Here is a 22,672-nt window from a genome sequence, read left to right on the forward strand (position 1 = left end):
CACGCCTCAGCTCGTTTTAGCACCGGCAGTAGCAATGGCAATGTGAGAACGACCTTGACGTTTTCACAGGAATTGGACATTGAGTCTTTGCACTGTTGCCGAGTTTTTTTCGCAGGGCGTTAGAGGTAAATTGAGGTTGCTATTAATGTCTATGCAGTTATACGAATTGATTGCGCAGAGAAGGGAAGTTAGTGTGGGCATGTAAGTGAATCTGTTTACTTTATTTAGGTACTATTCCCAAGGATATGCGGGATAGAATCTCGGCCTCGGCGGCTGCTCTTCACTGGAGCCAAAATCCCAGGCGCCCGTGTTTTGTGCGATATCAGTGCACATTAAAGAACCCCAAGACGATGGGAATTTCCGCTGTTCTCCACTCATAGCCTGAGTTGCTTTGGGACGTAACACCGCACAAACAAAACCAAACTTTATTTAGACAAGTACTGCTGAAATACATGTAATAACTGCTGCTTTTATGAAACTAATGCACGGCCCAATGATGAAATTTACCATGATAAGATTTTTTTATATCCCCGCTTGCTTGGGCTGCGTGCTGTGCGTTCTGAATTCCGGTGCAGTTTCCAGTCACCTTTGCCCTAGCGCAGGCGAACGCCGCTGAGCGCCTTATGCGGCCTTCAAGCAGCGTAATAGTCTTTTGAAGCCAGGACGTTTACAGGAGGTAAAATTATATCTTATCAATTGTCGGGGATTACACGCGCGTCCATATTGAGCCGTAAGTATTATGCACAATGTTAAATGAACATCCATAATGCGTCTCAGCCAGCATAGTCTGAGCATTCGTTCGCCCTTTGCGCAAGAAAATAAAAAAAAATAAGTTTGAAGGAATAATCAGTTTGTAATCTATTCAGTTTTACAGAAAGTCACGTTTTCCCCAAAGAGCACAAGAGAGAGAATAAATAAAAAAAGGCAAAACAAAAAACCGAGTCGACGGCTGATGGGTTTGTCGAAACGTTCTAGCCAATGCAGACATTTAGGAGGACGCAGTAACTGAACTACGTGGTTACATTAAACATTTTTGGCACCTACACAAACTATAGGCATTCACATGAAGTTTATTGCCTGTCTACAAGCTCGTTGTCCCCTGCGAAAGCTGGTACGCCGCACCGTGCACCCGAGTACCAGCGTGCCGGAAGCCGCCAAGCCAGAAGACCAGAAGGCCGGCGATGGCGGAAGGGTCACATGATCAAATATGGCAGCCCCCATGCGCTCGCGCTGTAAAGGATCTATAAAAACAGAACGACAGTTACTCGCGCATGCTGCCAAAGTCTCAGCTCGTATATATAGCGCTCAACACATAAGTAGTCATGGCTAAATAATAAACCTGTTTATCATTCCAACCGCGCTACGCGGTGGAAAAGGAATAATGAAATACTAGTCAGAAGGAGCGGTTCCTACGAGTTGGAATCGAAACAGGAAAGAAAAAAGATCAGCGTGCCTGTCAGCGCCAGGCAAGTTTGTTGCGTTGCCAGAAACTGTAACGTGATTGAAGACAGGGCGAGATCTGGTCATGACAAAATGGAAAAGGTTATACTTTCAAGCTACTGCAGAAGTTCCCAATTACTCGCAGATGTGTGCATGCCTTTCGTTAGCAGAGAGGCCAGCCCAGCTAGTTCTTTGCAAGAGGGGGGGGGGGGGGGAGATAGTGAGGATGGGCGTCTCCCCCGCGGGTAGCCCAGGAGAGATAGAGAGATAGTCATCTCTATGCAAGGCTTTACTATTGTACGGGGGTTCACTCGCTCGCTCCCTCCCTCTCTCCTGTCCCTTTGTAGCTCTCAGGCTGCCATCGCCTCAGGGGCCGAGGGGTAAAAATAGAAAGAAGGGATGTGTCGTCCGTGAGGCCCAGGTGGAGAAACCAAGGATGGCAAAAAGGGGAAAAAAGTTTTTGGAGGGTGGATGGGGAGGATGCTTATCTTGTTTTAGAATAAAGCGCTTGTGGCGGTTGCTGCGCGGATGCGCTACCTCCTCCATAAGCCTTCACTTTAGAGCTTGTTGGAGACCCTACAAGACCTATGACCGCTTCTTATGCCTTTAATTTCTTCTTTCGTTATTTTTCTTTTACATTGTTACGTGTATAATGTCGTTCTTTTGCGCATATACACGTTACATGTGCTCTGGTTTGTGCATGCCACACATTTCGTGAATAGAAGAGCTGGAAAATATCGCTGACGTACGGCGTACAGCAACGGCGGGAAAGCATCGCCATTGTCGGACTCGGAGAACGTCGTCATCTTAGACCGTGAGTATATATTCTTGCAGCATGCCTTTCTGTATAATTCTATATAATTTCCTACCAATACCAAGTGTTCTGTTTGTTTTTTTTATCCTGCTGGAAATAACTGCGCAAAGCAGGACTTTAAATGACTAGGCGAATTGTCGTCAGGGTTACACGCAAGGGAGTGCGTGGACTTATTTTGCTGGCGGCGATATGAACAACTTTTGTGCTGAAAATTGAGCAGCCGTGCATAACAGGTGTGCGTGGCACCAAAGCGCGACCGAACGCTCAAAGCAGCTATTTGCGCAAATTGTCTTGAGTGCGGGGCACACCGCAATCAATTAGTGACAAGATACTACGCGCCCGGCTTTGCTTCTCGAAGGAACCAATGCTTGCTCGTGCAGTTTTTGTATTTTAGGAGTGTGTACAGGGCGGTCTTTTGTTTTCATGTGTACATACATTGTTTTGAAAACTGTCTGTACGGTCTGTGCAAACCGATTTGACAGTGGGGCGGACATTACATGCGTGATACCATTTGTTTATTAGGCTATAATTTAGTCGTAATGAATTCTCATTTTAATAGGAAAATTACATTGAATTGAAAGCCATGATAAGCGCAAGTGAGCCCCGTTTTTAAATTTTCTCAACGACCCCCAGATTCCTTCCCTCGCTCTGAGCAAGCGTCTTCTTGATTCCCCCGCAAGCACGCGTCTTCACGGGCTGTACCGGGCTGGTTTCGACACCGCGGGCAGCGGCTCTTCAGAGGAGGAAAAAAATAACAAAATAAGCAAAAAGGAACGCACGCCGCGTGTGCACTGCGCTGCCCGTGTCACTGCTCAGTAAACAATGCGCATTGACTGCCGGTGTGGGGCGACCATAATATCCGAGATACTATATCGTTAGCGAAGCGCTCGGACACTGCGCACACATTCGGGCGAATTTTGACAGGACGTCAAATCTTCCTGTTTGGAAAATTACAGCTCTTGCCTGATGTGCCTTATACATCAATTGTACGTCATAGCCATCACAGAAATGTTGAAACCGAAGCAAAGTCTACCAAGAAATCAAATTCTGTTATAACTGTTCAGCGTCCTAAGTGGATATCAAAGCATCATTAAGAAGCAGAAAACAGCAATTGGAATCAGGTGTGCATTGTCCTCTAGTGAACAATATGCATAAAAAGGTGGTTGAATAGTTACAGTAATGGGGTGCTGTGTCAGAATTCTTTGCGGCCGTGACTGCAAATATATATTACTCACATTGCTCTGAGTTTTAGGTTCTGGCATTGACCCCAACCCTATCCAAACAACTGGCTAGAAGTGACAAATTGTTTACAGCTGTTAATGAAAAGGCAGGCCATCATCCTATTATTGCAGGCATATTTGCTCCTTTTTTTACCTCTGTTTTTTGCAAGTAAAATTTAATTTCGTTCCCTATTCCTAGGGACGCTGGACCTCTTGCAACACTCACTGTTCAGCCGCTTTCAGACACGGTACAAAGAGGGTGAAATGTGCATGCATTTATAGGACAGCCTGTCTTTCCATTAACAGCAGCAAATAATATGCCACTGTTGCTCAGTTTCTTGGATGTGGAATTGTTCATGGGGGTAACCGAGATGCCAAGCAGTTGCCGTGATATTTACAGAAACCACTGCAGTTAAAAAAAAAAGGTAACGCTGCATTACTGTAACTGCTGTATGCACCTCATGTAGGTTCTTAAGTTTATTGTCTATTCATATAGATGCTGAACCTCTTCCTACTGTCTATATTCAGGTACCGCTTTTCATTGCTTCCATTCCAGAAACCAATGCAGTTAAAAAAAAGAAAATGTAACGCTGCATCACTGTAACTGCTGTATGCACCTTATGTAGGTTCTTAAGTTTATTGTCTATTCATATAGATGCTGAACCTCTTCCTACTGTCTATATTCAGTTACCGCTTTTCATTGCTTCCATTCCTATCTGTCCATCACTTTCTTGTCGCTCTGATTGTGATCATTTAATTTCATTGTCCAAATCTTTTTATCGCTTGTGAATGATTTCTCCTAAACATTCACGCCTTTTTTTCTTTTAGATGCGCATCTGGAGTGGTTTTCACGCAGAAATGGATCGATTGAGTTGAATCACTTGTGACCTGTGTGAAGAAGACACGTGTTCTGTGGTTGGAAGGGGAATTAAAGAAGAGGTTAATCACTCGAATAGCCTACCGAAAATACTTAAAGATGGCACAAAAGAGAAAAAAAGATCAGGGTGAGTGACTATAGACGGAGCACCTTAGTGTAATTTTGTGGCATACTCGCTGAAAATTGTGTAAACACCAAACTTTTTCTTGCGCTTTTTTGTTTTTCAATGACTTGTGCATTGGAATAAAACTAGGTCAGCCACGTAATGCATTAGATGCGTGGATGACCTCATTAGTAGTGCTATTATGTGAATATGGAATAATTTGTCAAATATAATGAAACTTTACAAATCGAATTTGTTTACTGTTAAGCGGAGTAATACACACACTCTATATCATAGTTTTAATCTGCCTATAATTAGTAACTGCTCTTTATTAATATGGACTTTACTATAGTATGCGTAGGTTATCTCATACTTCTGTGTAACTGGTGAACAATTTGTAATCGAATTTCTTTTGTTATGTTTCAGCTACAAATAACGGATTACGGTAGTGACATTATGGGGGGCTTTAGGTATAGCATAAGCATTGAAAAACTAATATACTCGATTATATTTTCACGGCCGCTCGATGGAAGCGCACTGGGTGCGGCCTGCTGCGTCGCGCCGCCGTCAATGGGAAAGCGCGTCCTTGGAGAGTTTACAGTTGCGCCCGCTATTTCTGCTCAGGGCGCCACTGCTCGGGTACACGTCGCCGCCGGGGTAGCCGGCGCTGAGCGCGCGGTTTGCTTCCTTTCTGGGCGCGTTCGCCTTGCGTCTGCGTGGTTGTGTGCGCGTGTGCAAGCACGTTAACGTTGTGTCAGGATGCGTTTGTTTTTTAAGGCGAAAGCCGTTCTAGGCTCTTGGAGCGAAAATCTATGCGCAGAAACTGTGCCTGTTACCTGTGCGTCGCATCTGTGCACTGGTGTGCCAGCCGCAAAAGCGGACGTGCAAGGAGGGAGATTAGGAATAAAAATGATTGATAGTGATAGGTAATCGATAAAAGTTATAAATCGACATTGATAGAGGTAATGACTAATGCTAATGACTAATAATAGTTAATGACTAAATGATTTGTAATGACCAGTATATCAAACTACGACATGTAATGACCGCAATTGATTAGAAATGAGAAAGTGCTTAGCGATGTGTGGTAATGACTAATAGCTAGGCATGACTCATTATTACTGTTAATGACTACGAAATGACCAATATATGAAACGACGACATGTCATGACCACTGCTGTTTCTAAATGAGTAAACTGCTTAGTTATGTGTAATAAGGACTACAATGACTACGGAGGCAGACTCATGATGACTAAGAAACGACCAATATATCAAACGACGACTTGAAATGACGAACCGTGGCAAACGATGAGAGGCCAATGATAAGAGAAGAGTAGGCTTTTGCCGTCCTCCGCCTAACAGACATCTAAGAGACCCTCTAATTTTATCTGCAGAGCTCGCTTCAGGCAAAGACAGCAGCGAGGAGTGGAAATGTACTCGCTTCCTCTGAAATGAAAGCGGCGCTGAGGTTAAAAAGTCCAGATGCTGAAGCATAATGCCCTATCAGCTGCCATTGAATTTGCTACAAGGGACAGAGTAGATTGAGATCCTAAGTGGGATCTCTCCCGCATCACTAATTTACCGCGCGTTGCTACAAGGGACAGCAGATTGGATTGTTGGGGATTAATTATAGGTTAACCGTGCAAACAGCGTGACGGGAACACAGGAGAAGAAGACGGCACAGCCGCGCTAGTTGTGTCGTCCTCTTTGCCTGTGTTCCCGTCACGTTTTTAACCTATTTAGTTATCAGGGAGCTCGCCAGTGAACTAGGATTTTTAACGATGTGTTGTGAAGCAGATGAACACGATGAGGTAGCACCAGAAGCTTTTCTCGCAGGTTATGTTGTGAGAACATATAAGAAAAAGCCACGAAGGGTTTTTTTTATATAAACATGCAATCTGTTCAAAATTTTGCCGCGCTAGTCTGCGTGGCCTTGCAAGTAAAGGAGCCTGTGCATACAACATTTGTTTATACTGTTGAGACTATTTGAGCCGATGCGATAAAATGAAAAGCCATGTTCCACAGAAAATCCGGCGCCCGCTCTGTCGGCGGAAAGTCGGAAAGAAACCTGTCTGGTAAGAGGAACTTTAGTTGGTGATATAGCCAGGAACCTCTGACGCAATGAGAACACGACATGTTCAATGTGGCAGGAGCTGCCAAACCAGACAGAGTCAATAAATGTAAGGGTGAAATGGAAATTTTTGAAAGCAGGACCCTTAGATCCTAAGTCAGGCACACTATACTCCTATAGGGCACGTTCGTACGGCTTCGGTAAACAGGGGTCTTATATAGCTATGTGTAGGGTGCTACTTCATATAATGCGGGGGCTTAAGGCTGCATTCTAATGATATGCGACAGAGGCAGTAATTACGGGATACGGTGAATAAGCAGGTAGCAAAGTGCGGGCACTCTAACGATGTTACTTAAGGAGACTTAAGAACCCCAAGTTTTGTTTATCACTACCAGGTTGTTGCTTAATTTATGCGATATTTAGTAGTGGTTTTGAGGCGACATGTCAGTCGAGCAAAAGCCTGTTGCAGGAAATATGAGTCAACTGGACCAGTTACAGGTTCATGAAAATCAAGGACAATGGAGGCTTGATGTACCCCGCAAAGGAAGTAATCAAGCTTTGTTAGCTTACGAGCACCTTCATTAACAGGATGATGAAGTCTGAAGAGGTCCGGCGAAGTAGCAAGCTGTGTAAACTTTTGGTTTCATCATTGTTTTCTCACTGTACACAGTACCTGCAGCTAATCTATAAAAAAAAATGATTGTGCCCGTGCTGAGGCGCTATGCAAGATATCGTTAAGTTGCTGCCCCCCCTGATAGCGAGCTGGGCTGGAAATGTCTACAGTGGAGCGATGTTCATGGCTATGGGATAAACTTCTCTCAAGAAAGGTTTTCCGTATGCAATTGGTACTTCCTTTTTTGTGTGCCCATTAAATAAGCGTACTCGGCTGCTCGCTTAATCTCGGCTGCAGTTGCACTCTGACGCGTGAACTTTCTTGTGATCAAAGCTAAGATTTTCACAACAGCAACACTCGATTCGCGTTCTTCCATTGAAAACTACGAACCAGCAAAATTGTATGGGTTTGCGAGCAGCCAATAAAAATAGTAATAAAAACTTTCGGCGCATATACGTGGCCCCTTGAGGCAGACCGGCTCTATCAAGCGCGCTTACTTTGTCCGGTCATTGAAAATGCGGGAAGCCATGACGGATAGCGTTCTGGCGTACAAAATTTAAGGTCTCCAACTGAGTCGAAGATCCCAGGTTATCATCTGGATTTAATCTCATAAACGTCTTCATATTTCCACCGTAAAATTTGTGACAATGAGATAGAAAGGTTGGTTGCATGTCGCATTTTCGTAGAGATTGCTCATAATAGGACATCTTTTTTATTGGATAGCGCTGGCTGCTTAGAACAGGTTGACATCAATTTGTGTATAAAAGTTATATGCAGGAATGTGTAAATGGTATGAAAATGACACGGAATTCGCGACATAATTAAGTGGTTATGCATTAGGCTACCATGGCAGCTGAACAGCTTCGAATTGTTCACAGCCGGTGACAAACTGGATCCGAATTCAACATCACGGTAATGCGAGCTCTCCAATCGAGTGGCCTTGAACCACCGTCCCTATAAGTTTTTCGGGGTACACTCCAGTATACACCATTGCCGAGCAAGCGCTAAATGCTGACATGGTCACGATAGACATGACAGTATATACTAATTCTTGTGGCCAAATTGTGTGAAGCGGAGCTCTTATATCCTTAAAATAAAAGGCTTCTTTCAAGCCGACGCCTCCCTCAAAGCGCAGCCAGGCGCTGCTCTCCGCGCGCGGCTGTCCCCGAACGGTGGCGCCGCGGTGGTGGCGACTGGAAGTAGGCGCCTCCCGCCGGTTTCGGGCGACGTAGCAGGCCGCACCTAGTGCGCTTCCATCGAGGAGCCGTGATATTTGTATACACCGCACTGTCTAAACCAGCCTTTTCGAAGAGACGAAATGAAAATAAGTATGGAAGTGTTCGGATAAGAACGATAAGGGACGTGCCAAGACCATTTTTTCTTTTTAATTAGATTTTTATACGCGGTGGACTAATTAATGTCTCGGCCCCAAGAAATGACTCTCAGTTTTGCAAGATGCGGCGTAGTTTCCTTGGAAAAGAAATCGTTTTTGTCTTTTCAAAAAGTTGCAAGTTTGGATACCTGCTGCTTGCGAACTAAAATTTTCCATTCATTGTTTCTTACTCGCCATGTCTTAGTAACTTGTATTTTTATAGACACTATTCAAAGCTTGCCTTGTTTATGCAGTTGATTTAGTAAAAAAATGCAAAATATTGCTTCGGGAGCCCCCTCCCCCCCTCCCCCCCCTGCGCGCTACAAATACGTTCATTTCCACCTTACAAACTGCCATGACGCTTTGTGTTCCCTTAGCAAAAAGAAGTACGTTTGGAATACACAGTGGCATATTTTTTACGCATTTTAAATGTAATTTGTATTCACGAATGTGCTCAAAATATGTCTGAAATATATTCATCAAATTCCTTGTTGAATGTTCAAAATGTATTTTTAAAATGTGTCAAAAATATCGTATCTGAAAGTACATTTCGAGTATATTCCAAATAGGTGAAAAAATATGTAGGCATTTTTTACATACTTAAAATGAATTACATATATACTTTTGCAAATATGAAATAAATTTGTCTGAAGTACACTTCAGGTATAGTAAATGGGTGGCCCTTGAAGATATATTTGCAGCACCGTTCAAGCATCCTTAGAAAAAGCATGCTTAAAATCATATTTGGGGCAGCATCTTGAAAATGAATTTAAAATGTACTTTTGTAAATGTGAAAGCAATGTGCCTAAAGTATACTTCAGTTATGAAAATGGATAGGCCTTGAAATTATATTTGAAGCACACTTCAAGGTGCCTTCAAAGATCAGTGCTCAAAATCATATTTGGGGTAGCATATTGGCAATGAACTAAAAATGTATTTCTGCAAATGTGTATTTAATTTGTCAAAAGTACAATTTTAATAAACGGACACTGGGGACTAAATTTAATGATCACTAAACCTTGTGCAAATAAAAATGCATTGTAATGATGTGGATGACAGCTCGTGCGGACTGGCCACACGTGCGCATCCGAACAGTGAGGCCGTTAGCTGGAACGGTCAGGTAATGTGGCCGCGTGAGACTGGCATTTGGCAACGCATCATGGTACCCTGCCAGCCGCCAGCCCGCATGTTATCTGACGCAAGCGCTCAGCGCTCCAAGCCACATGCAGGCAACGCACGCTGCTGTCCCACACCTCACTGCCAGCCATTGGCATTAAACAATGCCTTTCATGTAGGATGCTCTTTTTGTTTTATTGTTTTCCTGTCATTTTTATTGCCGTCCGTGGGTCCACAACATTGTCATGTGTGTTCAAGCTGTCTCTGGCTCCTGGTGGACCTGGGGCCACTAACAATATCACAGACATTACACTACCTATTACCGCGCGAGCTTTTTTAAACACATAAAACAGTGCTTCGAATAGTGTGCAGAACCTATATTCATTGCTCAACCCTTAATTCCTTCTGTGGATTTTTTCAAAGGTAATAATAATATTTTTTTTGCATGTGCAACAAAGCTACTTTCACAGAAAGAGTGCTCAACAATTTCTGAAATTTCAATCCAGCAGAAAAATTGACACACACATAGGCGCTATTGCACTGTATGGTGTCAAGCAAAAGACATAATGTTGCATTCCAAGAAGAGGGCTTTGTCGGGCTGGTTGGTTCATGTTGAATGGAAGGAAGGAAAAACTCAAATGGACGGGACGTGTAGGAAGGCGAGACAGACACATGAGCTACTCATGTGCCTGTCTCGCCTTCCTACGTCCGGTCCGTTTGAGCTGTTCCTTCCTTCCATTCAATGTTGCATTTACCCACAAGCTCCTGTTCCAAGAAACTGCCAAAAAGTTCTTGCACAAAGTGAGACCGAGCAGGTCGGGCTTGCATAAAATAACTATTTTGCACTTTTTACTCATTCTGGAACACACTTTTTTTCCAACTTTTGCATGGTTTTAAATATTGATAATGTCAAACTGAGCTACATTCATCAAACTGACCATCTTTCCCAATATTTTTTCATTTAAAAGGGATTTCTTGCTACTGCGGGTCTTAATCTCTGGCCATTAATGAGCTGGTGGCCAAGCAGCGCTGAATTAAGATGTGGGCTAAGGAGGCTGCGGCCCAGGATCTTATCTCCGAAGGTAGGAGGAGAGGGCCAATTTATTCTAACCTGCTTCATATATAGGACAGCAAATAACGTAACTTATGAGCAACAGGTATGAAGAGGAAAACTAAGAATGGGACGGGGTCCCTGCTTAATCCGATTGATTTGTTTAGCAACAGGGGAGACCCTGTCGAGCTGCAAACGCAGGGATTCCCCTCCATTCTTGGAGGCCCCTTTCATGTGAGGTGATCTGCACCTGCTTATATTATCACAGAAGTTTTAATAGTTTCCCCTCCATCCTGTGATTTATATTATGTTGAGGCATGCAAAAAGAAAGAAAAATAAAGAGCCTCTGCCCGTGCCACAAAGTACAACGGGCTTCCATCCTGTGACAGTCGACTACATGAAAAAAATGTAATTGAAAGAACTGATGCAAGTAATTTTTTTTTACACCGCCACCTTCATCCCTATCACTATCGCCCTTCATCTCTCAAATAGTTCTGTCTGTTCTTTTCTGCTTCTTTACGGGAGGAAAATGGGCTGTATCAGAGTGAGTGCTGGACTAGTCATGTCTGACTGTTAATGGCTTTGCTTCTGTTCTGTGTGGTGCCAAACTAATGCATCACTCTCGCACTAATTGCAATAATCACATCTTGTCCTTCTTAAGTTTAATATAGATAGAATAAACTGGGGCATATTGCAGAAGTGTAGGATAAAAGTGAGTAAGGACAAAAAGAAAGGGGGGGGGGGTGTTTATGTAAGCGCTTTAGCCCACGGCTATTTTTTAACTCTGCAAAACACATTAGAAAATTAACGCTCAAAATCCAGTCAGGCTGAGCAAAATGTGGTTATTTTGATCATGGTAAAAGAAAGCAGCTTTTCTTTATGCCCTCTAACTTTCCAAACAAGTGTTTGTTGCAATCTATAGTTGTTCCTTTCTGTGCAAAAAAAAAAAGAAAATCTCTTATCTGGCATCTTTATTTTAATGAATCTGCAAAAAGCTATGAAGTTTCGAGCTCTAGACTGGCTGCTTCATCAAGTAGGCATGGCTGAAATCATATTTAAACAATGTGTTGAAACTTTACGGATATATGGAAGCACAAATCATGACTCATGTGTCCCTTTGCAACTTATGAGCTGCTCTCAGTGACGTATGTATCATTGTAGGACAATAATCACGAAGGTTGCAGGACATTCAAAAAATTTATTACACATTTTAAACCAACAAAGAATGGTGACTGCACGAAGAAAATAAGAGAATAAAAATATAACAGCACCTGTTCTACAAAATGGAATTAGTGAGAATACGAGCCATCCATTAGAATCAGCAAGTGACACCCGAAGAGCAATGGAGTCAAAACAATAAGCTTAGCCCATTCACGAAGCCAGAGACAACCACGGCTTCATCTTGCGTTATGAGCCTTTGTTTTAGCCATTCTGTGTAGTTGCCTGTAACCCAGTTGTTTTAGCATCAAAAAAAAAAAATTTAACACAGTGAAATCGAGTAGGACGTCGAAAGCTTTTGTGCACAGGTGGCAGTTGATGGAGATGAGGACATCCAGTGCACAGTGCAAGAGTGTGTTGCAGTCTGCACATGGAGGGATCCACTGCAGTTATAGCTACAGCACTTCATACTTGCTTCCCATGAGTAATTCCTGGGTTTGAATCCACTATGTCCCCATTGTTTCTTTTTAGTGTGAAAGCACTACAAGCAGACACACAAGCATTAGACAATTTGGCTATGCCCTGAACCGCTGGATTAGTGCTAAATACATTCATGTTCGCATAAGGCACAATAAAAGGCACTAACTTCAAAGCATCCTGCCCATTCGTAGCTTACCATATTTGCCAAAAGCCTAGACAGTCAAAGCCTAAGAAGCTGATGCCCACCTGCCCCCTTGGCCCCATTACTGCTGCCAAAACACTCAACAAATTGGAGGAAGCCGCTGGCTTGGTAATCGCTGAACAATTTTGTTATGAAGGCGAAACCATCTACAATATTCTTACTGATATTGCCACCAACTGACCCTGCCACTCTGTCACTGACACAACAGCTCTAGCCAACTCTGGCACCGACCCTGCCCAGAACATGCAAGTTCCAACTGTCGACTTTCAGAATGGGCAAGCCTCGCTGCCTCAAGCATTCACAAGAGCAGTGAATGTTATATGACCTTGCTGGACTCCTTGATTGTGACTTTCAATGGCGACAGAAAGCTATTAATGAATAGATGTCAAGATGATAAGTATACCATACAGCTTGCTTTTTCAGATCACTTGCCCCCCTCTCTCCCGTTTTATATCACCCTTTCAAAACATGATGCTCCAAGCCTTCATTACCATTTCAAAAGCTGATCAGAGTGGAAGCAAGTGCTTATAGTGCAGTTTGGCAAGCAACTTTCTCTTATAAAGGCAAGATCTTGTCAATGTGCCTGAGTAAGCCAGCAGCGAGGAATTCACTTCGCCAAAGACAAGATATCTGGAACGTGCCCACTCTCATTAACTGACAAAGATATATTAGTAGCAGATTTAGGAGGAGGAACAACTTTTATTTCATTTATCTCTTTCTTCCCAAGTGGAGCCCTGTGTTCAGTGCTCCATGTGCAACCACTTTCCTCCAGGCCCGTTAGACTACAATTGTAAGAGGTGCAAAAGAAAAAAAATGAAAAAGGCCAGAAAGTGAAAAAACAAACAAACATAGAGACAAAAAATAATGGGAAAAAGAAGATGCACAGAGAACACATCCTTCACTATATCAGATTTAAACTGTACCCAAATACTCGCCACGCAGGCAAAATTGGGAAAGATGTATGAAAGGGTAAATGAAGCACAACTATAAATACATACCTCATAGAAGCCACATGACAGGAAAAAAAAACAATCTTACTTGTAACAATAGCAAAAAACTTAGCAGGGAGAAGTAAAATGTACATATACGTATATATATATGTATTTATACAATTGGAAAAAGAATTAGCAAAAATGACAAATGTAAAAGTAAAGGCAATAAAAAACTCAGTAAGCATCCATGACTGGAAAACTTCCAAAATTCATAAAGCTGCACAAGTGGAAACAAGGAGTGAAAGAGGAAACCGACACTTACTAAAGATAATGCCTATTGCACCAATACTGCAGGCTTCTGGACCTAAAAAAAAAGCCTCAGTGAATAACAGTGCACCACAGAGGAGTTATGAAATGTATCGACACAACTCGTGTAACTATTGTTAAAGCATCTAGCAGAGCTGGTTCAGTGTAAAGGAGTAAGTCAGACCTGCACATCGCACCACCTCAAGCAAAAAAATAATAGAAAATAAAAGAAATAATAATAAAAAGAAAGAAGTGGTATGCCCAAAGTAACTATTTGCTCGACAAAGAAGCAGGAGCCCTCCTCTCTACAGAGCATGGTAGGGGGTCTGCAGGGGGTCTGACACCTTCCAATTACCTAGCTCAGTCTTCAAACCTCATTGGGGTGCATGTGATCTCTATCGGAGGTGAGATGGTCAACACCAGGCTATTTAGCTGAGTCAATTTGTTTCTTTTCTACCAAGGGCAGTCATACTCGCTTTCTAGCCACAGTTTGAGTAGCTGTCACATGACACCAAAGCAGGCACAATGTTGGTAATCAGGGATGAAACCATCCACCACATCAAAACGAGGTCACGGCAGGTCCCTTGACTCTATTAATAAATAGGCACTTAAGGTGTGCCTTTTCTAGCCACTTCAATATGCTTCACAGCAGTCCTGCACACTGCAGCAGGATCTCAATATTCATTTGAAGAGCCCCCAGGGTAGTAACACCAGCCACACCCATAAAAAACATTAAATTGTTTATAGTTTCTGACTGCTGAACGAATGGCATCCACTGAATACGCAGCTGCAAATACCCTTATTTGGACCTGTTCTCCATGTTTAACCAATGGAAATCCTAAGGAAAGCTTCTGTAGCTCCTTTGCAAAGGGCGTAAAAAGAGTGGTCATGTTTGGCTTTGAAAAACCAAACAAATAGCAGGCATAAGCATGTTCTGCTTTCAGACTGCAAGGTCCAGCTCAAGAATATCACACTGAACTGGCCAGATGTCAAAAGTTAATTTTTAAAACACTTTAATTCTATCTGTACTCCACAATAGTGAAATATTGTGAGTTGAAAAATCAGCAGACATGCCTGGCATGTTCTATGCCATCCACTACGTCATCACACTTCCTCTGATTCTTTGCGGAAGCAACTTCAAGTTTTGCTGCCCAAAAATTCGTTGAAGGTGCTCTTTCAAAGGAATTACAAGGAAGGAAGAGCAAAAGGCTATGTCAATATCCCATTCACAGTTCTCGCAGTGAATCTCAATCTGAGCTGTACTACCCAAGTACCTGGTACAATCAAGACAATAGAAGTGGTTCTCAGCTTCAGGAATGTGTACACCCAAAGCTTTGAAAAGCAAGTATATTTCAATTTTTGGAGCTTTTCCTGGGTACTAGATGATATTCAGCAGGTCCAGCGGGTCTGTCATCCCCCTGGTCGCTGACTTTATAGCGCATCACATAGGACATGAGAAGGGCTGCAACTTGTGTCCTCTTATCGGCAACTTGCAAAGTACTTTGTTGAGCTCTGCAGTCAGCATCTTAAAATAAATGAGATATTCCACAAATATTAATTGGAGGAAAATGTTAGTTCACATCAAATTTTCCTACAATCCACTTATACATAAGTGCCAAATAGCAGAGTCTAAATGATACAATGACAGGTGTATTTTACTGACAAACAGTGCGATATGGTTCCTTGCATGATAAATTCCATTTTTTTACATTTGTTAGGGTCAGCATAAAGGTGAGCATGTACTAAACATGCAAGCCAGAGAAAGGTTATCTGCCCAAAATGCTTAACATTTGCACTTCATTCAAAGCTTTTCGTGTCAAGATGGAATTATCCTTTACAATTATATACACATAATAAACTCAATTTTTAACTACAATTAATGTATACTGAAAGTTACATCCTTCTAATTTATGTTTTATATGGCATTTAAATCTTCAGCATTTCAGAAAAAAAGAAACATGCTCACTTGAGGACCTCAGTCTTCATCAGAACCTGAGCTGTCTGCATCATTTGGCACAGGATAAGATACTGGCACTTCTTCCCGCTTTGATAAAAAAATGTTGTTAGTCCAGAGGAGAAAATCTTGCCTCACTCAATAAGATCTTAGCCCAGCTTTCCTTTCTGTAATTATTGAAGCTTAAAATATTCATATCATGGTAAGCTTCATGAACAGCACTGCACGCCACTTACAACTATTAAATGACAGTAGCATATTAATCAATGTTGCATGGCAGTTTCATTAAACCAAGGAGGGGGAGCAGAAAAGTGGAGACAACAGATCCAATTCTTAAAGAAAAGAGAGGATGGCCACTACATGCAATTCATTTTTATAATCAGTTTATGAGGCTCGATAAACGTTTAAAGAGACAATAGCTATCCCTGATAGTTTCCTATTTAACTAAATTTTGTTCAATTACATTTTAAATCTTCACATAAAGGCTGGTTCGCATGCAAGCAATTGTGTGAACTCAGTGGTGAGCGGCATCGACACAGCAAAAAATTTCCAACTGGTTGGAACTGGAGAGCTCGAGCTGCCGTGACAGCTCAAAATAAGTTTTTTAGTTACTCCGGCAGAAATTGCTGGAGTTTTCACTTGCATGTAAAACAGGCTTAAGCGCTCATATGGTAATTATAATTTTAAAAGCAACTGTTATAACTGAAATTGATTGAAACGCCCACCTAAAGCCGTATATGTAAACACTTTGGATGTTAAGGGGTATCAATGGAAGGAAAAGGAGAAATGCTACATGGTGAACGCTGAAAGGCCAAGTTTACTACATGGCTGCTTGCCAACTGCAAGCCAAAAAGTGTTCGTAATTTCAATATCTGGAACGATATTCAGCCAGGAAGAGCACCTTTTTTAGTAGTCTTGGAGGCATTAGAGTTAAAATCAGCAATTCTCCAGAACTAAACATTTAAATAACTAAATGTACATTGGAAAAATGTAAATCTTAAGCGACTACATTGCCATAGGTCAAGCACTCATCTTTTATGTCTTTTATGATAACCTGAGTCTCCTAACATTGTGGCATCCTATGGTAGACACGAGTAATTGTGTGCAGCGGGGGGTAATTATGGCGTGCTGTTGTTGCAGCAAAAACATGAAGATGCGCGTGGTAGCACTGACTGACCATGATTTTGCTTCTTCCAGAGCCACATATGGCTCCTCCCAATGGTCAAGCTAGATACGTACATAGATCTGATTCTGCTAAACAATATTTAAGTATATATTTAGCAATTTTTTGCTTCCACCTTGCGCAGCTGCTACATTACAGGAGAAAAGAGTAATTCAGGCCCCACCAACCTTCATGCATAGAAGGTGACAAAGCCCCGACTAAACCTTGAAGCATATTTTTGTTTATCCACTTCCCTCCAAAATCACAGTGACATACCTCTCTAAGTCACTGAACTGCTTTTTGCATAATTATCGCAGGCATTACTGATCACAGAATCTCACTATTGGTAGCGCGAGTAACACTCAAGCTGAAAGAAAACTAAAAAACCTTCAGCGTGGTGCATATCAAAGTCACATCCTTGTTTATGCAACAATGTGACCAGGGCTTAAAGTGCTGTTTTGTGATATGGGTCAGGTATTAAACGGTGGGAAAGAAAAAAATAAAAAGTATCTGAAGAGCCACTGACTTTGCAGTAAATCCATACAACTATAGGTGTCATTGGCATTAAAATTATGATCTTAAAGTCATCAATAAAGCTTGACAGAAGCAAATTAACAGGCTTTAGTGAGTGACGTTATATTTATTGATGACCAACCTCAGATAGGGTGTCCCCTAAGCATGGTAAACACACTTGATAACACTGTGTATTTTGGAAACTGCAACTTGGTGACATTGGAAACCCTGTCCTCCTACAGGTGCTCTCATTTTTCAGCTTTTGTCAAGCCATTTCCTTGCTTTATCAGCAACTCAGCCACTAATTCCTGTTTCTTGCCGGCAGCCAACTGGCACTGAGGCTATCTGTGTTCAGAACGATAAATGGATTTCAAACCTGCACAGTCCTTTCTCCATGAATATGAACATAATACTATGCTTTCATACATAGTCATCTTAATTACTGCATTACGACTTGGGATTTCACATATCCTTCACACGTGAGATCACACCACTACAACACGTACAAAACCAAGCTTTACGTATATTTACATTCAGCCCATACCGTGCCAATATTCCCAAGTTTTTTCAGCAACTTAACATTCTTCCCATCTCTGCCTTACTCACGTATCACTTAGGTACTTTCACATATTGTTTTGTTAGTGACAACAATCTTCTCTAGTTTATATATCGTCAAGATCTTACTGACCCCAATACCATTAGATTTTCATCAAGAAGTAATTTTCTCCTGCCAAGAGTGAGCACTAATTACTGTAGTTGGATTCACATCAGTCAAAGCATGGAATAACATACCTCCGGACATCAAATCAAGTCTTTTGCTACATTTGTTTAGTGGCGCTCATTTTTTCTTCAATTCTTCAATCATTCAGTGCCACGAACTAATGAAATACTTCATACACACTTCATAAAAAGTTACTTTTAAAACTTTTTTTGCACATGTTCACTTGTTTGTATTAATATTTGAATAATGGATACTTGTAATTTCTTGTATTACTTTACGCTATGCTGCTGTTCTTCCTTTCATTTTTTTATGATATGATACTACTTGTCGTGTCTGCTGTTACTTCTATGTGGGATATTCTATAATTTAAGAATGAATTTTTTTCCTTGCCTCTATAACATTTATTTGTTATAGAGGCAAGGGAGAAAAAATTATTATTGTTATAACATACTATATTTTTACTTTGTACATTTGCTGTTACCACTGCTCCCTTTCATAACTCGTTTTAATTAGCTGAGGAGGTCCCAGTACAGTACATTTCACTATGGAACTCCTTTTGTATTTATTTATTATGTATGTAATGCTATCATATATGAAGTGCAATAAACTTGAAACTTGACAAAAAAAATTGAAATCTTAGACCCTGGTTGTAGTTTTAGTTTGAATCTTAAGACCTCAATGTTCTTTTTTTTCTACGTGCAGCACAATAGGTTACAAAAAAAAAACAAGCACAAGAGCTACTGTAACGTTTCCATAACAAATTCTGGGACAGGCCAAACTAAAATGTTACAATTTTACCTGCGCTGTTGCCGGCTGCTCCAGGAGACTGTCATGCACATTTGTGCCTACTGGCAAGCAATATCTTGCTTTGGCCTGGTGTAAGAAAGGCAGGGTTATTGGTTATCACGTTTATCACTTTTTAGTGGCAGCTCTAATAGGACGCCAAGTTTCTCAACAGAGAAATAAAAAGTATTTTGAAGCATCTCAAAATAAAGACCATCAAAGAAAGAATGCAGTGTGAGATGTCATGCGTAAACTATGCTAACTGTGCTTAGTTTGAACTGTGCTGAAAATTAGATACTAGATTATAAATCGAGAAACTTCGTACTGTGCGAATATGAAGTTCCTTGTAGTGGGGGCAACTGAAACAAATATATAATTAAACACTGAAAACTTTGTGCCATGAGCATTCTCTTTCTCTGCCAAAAGCCTTTTTCATACCTGGCATCAATCCAGGGGCACCTCTCTATCCTTGTCTTCATCAATGCTCTGTGTAACCTGGTAACAAAGCATAGATGTTAGACAATAAATCAGCCGACTTTGATGAAACATCGGGCACACCGTTAACATACATTCAAGTAAAGCTTCGAATACAGAGCTCTATGCAACATGCTGAAGAGCATGTACCCCCCACCCTTACACACACACATACACACACAACAGTGGCCCTTCCTACTATGGTATATATCTAATAATGTAAATAATATATCCTGGTTCATATGTTAGCTGCATGTAACTAAAATAGTTGAGTTAGGGCAAGGGTGATGCATTAGTTTTTCAGCTCACAGAATCCAAGCACAAGCTATTTAACAATCAGACGTGGAGGTAATGCATAAAAGACTAGTCCTGGACTCACACTGATATGGCCTGTTTTCCTCCTCTAAAGCGGCAGAAAAACATTGATGCAACTATTTGAGAGATGTAGGGTAATTGTGATGGTGGTGGCAGAAAAATATTTTCCTCATTATCTCATTTATCGTGCAGTTCCCATTTTTCAATGTTGTCTATCACTACAGGACTATGAGATTCACAGTAAACCATTAAAATCACTTCTCCAGTCACTAAGCAAGTGCAGATCACCTCACAAAAAGGGACCTCCTAGAAATCCTGCTTTTGCATCTCGACAAGGTCTCTCAACAGCTAAACAAAGATTATGCGGGGACCCCGTCTCCTCGTTCTGGTTTTCTCTCTAAGTGCCTGTTGCTGGAAGTTCCATTATTTGTGATTGCATATATGATGCAGCTTAAACAAAGTCCCTTCCCCCCCCTCCCCCCCTCCTACTCTCATAGGTTGCAGCCCACTGGGAGCAGAGAGCTTATTTAAGATGACACTTAGTCTATGAAGGTGCTGTACGGAATACCGTGCCATTACTGTAAAAGGTCAGTAAACATGGCGTCAATGTAATGTCCGGCCCCCAGGCAGCTAGAGATTCAAAGTAGCAACTTCCGAGATGTTTGGCGTACTTATACCTACCCCCCCCCCCCCCCCCCCCCGCCACTTTTTTTTTTTTTTACGGGATCTCGACTGCGCACACACTTATGCAAATGAGACGCTCCTCAAAGACCGCGCTTTCCGACCCCAGAACAATTATTAGACTCGGCTCTATGTTTTCAAATAAAATGAATTAACACCATGATCTTCACTGGTTAGAGATTGAACAGCAAGCCCAGATTTGAGTAAAGTCTGTCCGCGCATCTTTAGCCAACCGAGTTCGAACGTATATATTTACCTCTCCGCCGCCTTGTACTACTGCAGAGTTGTCGGTAGAATTGTCGTCGTCGTAGATCTCGCCAAACTGGGGGCGTCGAAGTCGGAAGTTCCACCGCTCGAAAAGGCATGAGAGGTCTCGGCAGCCATGTGCATTCTGAACCGCCGATTTTCAGTTTTTCTGTGCATGAGCACATATCTTGCTCAAGGTGGCATTTGCACCTTAAAGGCATAGCGCGCGTCGTCCCACAGGTTCCACAGTCCCCCTTTTGTCACAGAACGCACATCGACGAATCAGTCCAATAAAACGTATCCAGAAATCGTCCTGCCTTTACAGCTAGGCCTAGGCCTTCCCTTGGCAAAGCGGTGTGTGTCGATTAACTCTATGGGTCTATGGTTTGGTCGTTTGGTGTGGTTGGTGTGGTGATTAAATAGATAACTGCAACATATCTGGCAAATAGTGTAGATCATGAACGTAAATGTACATACCACTGAAATTAAGGGGTACTATGCGCCACCTGCCTTTTGTACTTTGTGAAAACTACCTTGCAACAGTAGCCCTTAAGCCACAGAATCCTTGGCCTACATCGTTTTAATTCACTCGTTTTCATTCTCGGGATAAAAATTCAAACGCTGAAGAGCGTGAAAGACTGTCCGTTGAACATGCATGGGTACATGAGCGCAGCCGCGGTATCCAAGTTGAAACGGACGTTCAGGGCACAAGATTAATTCCCGGGTCGCTCGAAATTGAATTTGGCTTTCCTGCAGTAACGCACTTGCACAATTGAACCGCTGAACGATTATGTTCTAATTGCCATAGTTTTTTTCTTCAAGGACCATGTATACCTCCACGTCTGATTGTTAAATAGCTTGTGCTTGGATTCTGTGAGCTGAAAAACTAATGCATCACCCTTGCCCTAACTCTACTATTTTAGTTCCATGCAGCTAACATATGAGCCAGGATATATTATTTACATTATTAGATATATACCATAGTAGGAAGGGCCACTGTTGTGTGTGTATGTGTGTGTGTAAGGGTGGGGGGTACATGCTCTTCAGCATGTTGCATAGAGCTCTGTATTCGAAGCTTTACTTGAATGTATGTTAACGGTGTGCCCGATGTTTCATCAAAGTCGGCTGATTTATTGTCTAACATCTATGCTCTTTGTTACCAGGTTACACAGAGCATTGATGAAGACAAGGATAGAGAGGTGCCCCTGGATTGATGCCAGGTATGAAAAAGGCTTTTGGCAGAGAAAGAGAATGCTCATGGCACAAAGTTGTCAGTGTTTAATTATATATTTGTTTCAGTTGCCCCCACTACAAGGAACTTCATATTCGCACAGTACGAAGTTTCTCGATTTATAATCTAGTATCTAATTTTCAGCACAGTTCAAACTAAGCACAGTTAGCATAGTTTACACATGACATCTCACACGGCATTCTTTCCTTGATGGTCTTTATTTTGAGATGTTTCAAAATACTTTTTATTTCTCTGTTGAGAAACTTGGTGTCCTATTAGAGCTGCCACTAAAAAGTGATAAACGTGATAACCAATAACCCTGCCTTTCTTACACCAGGCCAAAGCAAGATATTGCTTGCCAGTAGGCACAAATGTGCATGACAGTCTCCTGGAGCAGCCGGCAACAGCACAGGTAAAATTGTAACATTTTAGTTTGGCCTGTCCCAGAATTTGTTATGGAAACGTTACAGTAGCTCTTTTGCTTGTTTTTTTTTGTAACCTATTGTGCTGCACGTAGAAAAAAAAAAGAACATTGAGGTCTTAAGATTCAAACTAAAACTGCAACCAGGGTCTAAGATTTCAATTTTTTTTTTGTCAAGTTTCAAGTTTATTGCACTTCATATATGATAGCATTACATACATAATAAATAAATACAAAAGGAGTTCCATAGTGAAATGTACTGTACTGGGACCTCCTCAGCTAATTAAAACGAGTTATGAAAGGGAGCAGTGGTAACAGCAAATGTACAAAGTAAAAATATAGTATGTTATAACAATAATAATTTTTTCTCCCTTGCCTCTATAACAAATAAATGTTATAGAGGCAAGGAAACAAAT

The sequence above is a fragment of the Amblyomma maculatum genome, chromosome 7 (assembly GCF_055883805.1).
Source record: "Amblyomma maculatum isolate TAMU_Amacu chromosome 7, ASM5588380v1, whole genome shotgun sequence".
NCBI classification, from domain to species: domain Eukaryota; kingdom Metazoa; phylum Arthropoda; class Arachnida; order Ixodida; family Ixodidae; genus Amblyomma; species Amblyomma maculatum.